Genomic DNA, 3629 nt, shown 5'->3' with positions numbered 1-3629 from the left:
TTATTGTTTGTCTTAAGATCAACAGAAAGCAATTGAAATATTTTCAATGCGGGGAGGGTGGCATGGTGTGGGTTTCACATCACTCCTCTTGCTGCAACATGGAAAATGGATTTGAGATAGACCTGAGGTGGAAGCAGAGACTTAGGCTATAGGCCAACTGCATGAATTCCAGTGAGATATGATGGAGTTCAAACCAGAGGGTGACAGTGGAGGTGGGGAGAAATAGACAGATCCAAGGGATACGTGGCAGGCAAAATCCACAAAGCTCATTGTTGGGTTAGATGTGGGGAGATGCAGTTAACCTCTGGATTGGTTTCTGAGGCTGGATGATGGTGGTGCCATCCCCTGTGATGGGGACACTGGCAAAAGACCTTGGTGGTTTTTGTTCTGCTTCTGGACAAGTAGGGTTTGGAGGCTTTTTTTTTTTTTTTTTGATGGAGTCTTGCTCTGTCGTCTAGGCTGGAGTGCAGTGGTGCAATCTTGGCTTGCTGCAACCTCCACCTCCCGGGTTCAAGCCATTCTCCTTCCTCGTGCTCCTGAGTAGCTGGGATTACAGGTGCCCGACACCGCCCCTGGCTAATTTTTTCATATTTTTAGTAGAGACAGGGTTTCCCCATGTGGGTCAGGCTGGTCTCAAACTCCTGACTCAGGTGATCCGTCTGCCTTGGCCTCCCAAAATGCTGGGATTACAGGTGTGAGCCACCATGCCTGGCAATTTTTTTATTTTTAGTAGAGACAGGGTTTTGTCATATTGGCCAGGCTAGTCTCAAACTCCTGACCTCAGGTGATCTGCCCGCCTTGGCCTCCCAAAGTGCTGGGATTATAGGCGTGAGACACCAAGCCTGGCCCCATCTCAGTCTCTTAAGTAACCAGGACTATAGGTGTGTGTTACCATGCCTGGTGAATTTTTGTAGAAACCAGGGTCTCGCCATGTTGCCCAGGCTGGCCTCAAGTGATCCTACTGCCTTGGCCTCCCAAAGTGCTGGGATCACAGGTGTGAGCCACCATGCCTGGCCCATTTTATTACTTGTATAGTACCACTTTATGTTTATGAACAAATGCACTTAAAATCATCTTTTGGAACAAAACCTGTCACTAAAGAAACAACTCCTCTACTGTGAGTATAATTGCTTCTAAAATACCAATTTATAGATAGACTTGAGTAAGCCATCATTAATTCTTTGTATGATTAATGCATAAAATGCAGAGTTTCTATTAATGGAAAAGTAAACTCAAGCATCACGTGGATAATATCAATAATATGCATTTGTAATTACATACTGTAGATAACTGTAGAAGCTACATTTTATTACGCTAATAAAACGTAAAAACTCCTGAAGCAACCCAGACTGGGCAGCAGCAACACTATTAGGGCTCGCTGCTTCATCAGTTAGGAGTCTGTTCAATTGTTCTTAGCTGGTAGTAACACTCGCAGGGCATTGGGAAACCTTTTTTCTCCCATAAAATAATGATGATCTATTTTCCAAGATAAAATATTGCATGTTGATGGAATAATACAATATGAGAGTTATGACAGTAGCAGCAAAGATAAAAATGAAACTTAACGAGGACAAAAAGGAAGATGGGAGAACTGCTTGTTCCTCTAGGTAGACCAAGTGACCAGGTTCTGTCACTGTACATGTTAAAAATGGTTTATTCCGTTAACATGCAGCAGATATTTGGGAGAACTCATAAAGAGAGTGCTAATTTTATGAAGGGGAAGTGTAAAGGGTTTCAAGTGTTACTGGGTTAATACCTTGGTCACACTGACAGGCAAAAGGAACAGTGTGTTGGATGAACTGGACCAATCGATATCTCTTTAGGTATCTGCCAATCATGCCATTAGACTGGAAGACTGCGTGGATTAGTTCAAGCAGTTTCTCAGATGCTCCAACGACTCAGCCAGACACTTTTCCCTAGGTAGGAAATGGGAAGGATGACTTCATTTTGGGGAGGATGAGGAGGACTCCAGAATTGGAGAGCACTGGGATATGCTCTCCCATTGATACCTTTTAAAAAACCTAGCTAGTTCAAATATAAGCATTTTAAGTAGAGATATTAAGGTTCTGGGTTTTGGCCAGGGGCGGTGGCTCATGCCTGTAATCCTAGCACTTTGGGAGGCTGAAGTGGGCAGCTCACAAGGTCAGGAGTTCAAGACCAGCCTGGCCAACATGGTGAAACCCCGTCTCTACTGAAAATACAAAAATTAGCTGGGCATGATGGTATATGCCTGTAATCACAGCTACTCAAGAGGCTGAGGCAGGAGAATTGCTTGAACCGGGACCCCAGAGGCAGAGGTTGCAGTGAGCTGAGATCACGCCACTGCACTCCAGCCTGGGCTATAGAGTGAGACTCTGTCTCAAAAAACGAAAACAAAACAAAACAAAAGATTCTGGGTCTTAATATGGCTGATGGCAATAAAATGTCTTAAGATAGACCTGTTTGTTTAATGGTATATATTATGTGCCATTAGTAATTCTTAGTGATGAAATTAAGCCTGTGTTTAAATCTTGAACAAGTCAAGCATCAGTCTTTAAAACACTTGGAGGCAGCTGGCAGCTCTGTGTAACCTGTGCTGCAAAAATATTCATAGAAACACAGAAGACATTTCTATAAGCTAAACAAATAAACAGACCCACCAAGTTACTTGATCCAAAACCCAACTGCCAGAGGATTTAAGATATCAACAATAGAGGTGTCAAAAGCATAATGTTTCTGTTGGAAATACCACCCAGAATTCCCAGAGAGCCTTTCCCGTTGATTAACTTTGAAACAAAATCCAAACATTCTTGGCTGCAGGGAGAAGTTTATGGTTTTTTTTTCCCCCAACACACTACCAATTTTGAATTAAAAATCATTTGATGTCAAAATTTTTTTTCTGAATAAGATACTATTGGTATCTTATATTCTAATCATCCTCCCAGAATATCTAGTTTCTTCCATTTTACAGAATTTTTGTCACGACACGAAAAATGAGGTTGCTCTGCTGAATTTGTAGTCTAGAAAGGGGTACATGGATGGGCTTCGAGACGTCCAGATTTATCTACAAAAAACTATTGTGTATGTGTTTTTTTTTCTGGAGAGAGGATTCAGAGCTCTCATAATATTCTCCAGACTGAGCTCCTCTTTCCCCATTTAAGAAGCTTTCATGGTCCTAACATAAATACTATAGGAATACAATTTGCAACAAGAGTTCCCCTTTCCTCTTCCTGAGATGTATTTCCTTATAAGGCCGAGAGGTGGCAGCATAAACACCAGCCTGTAGCAGCCCCATTTTCCTGACGGTGGAAAACTTTTAAAGGTAAAATTTATCTATGTGAGATCCTGTCAATAACCTTGATTTGGTTTGGATAGATTGTGGACATAATGTCCCATCAAACTGCCCTAAAATATTCTTAGAGGAGTAGCGTGAGATTGAATGAGCAATCCTGGACTTTAAGGTCACAAAAATTGAAAGACAACATTTTGTTAGGAGTTGAGCACCGTGGAGAGAAAAGCACAGAGCAAGATTATTGGTTCACTCAGAGGCATATAAAATCAAATATAATTTCCTGAGTGGCGATTAGTATTTTATTTTACTACGTAATATCATTGTTTAAATACTATGTAAGTTACCCTAAGAAATTACT

Source organism: Rhinopithecus bieti, unplaced genomic scaffold (genome assembly GCF_001698545.2).
Source record: "Rhinopithecus bieti isolate Rb0 unplaced genomic scaffold, ASM169854v2 scaffold_24392, whole genome shotgun sequence".
NCBI classification, from domain to species: Eukaryota; Metazoa; Chordata; class Mammalia; order Primates; family Cercopithecidae; genus Rhinopithecus; species Rhinopithecus bieti.
Note: the sequence above shows the minus strand (reverse complement) of the source record.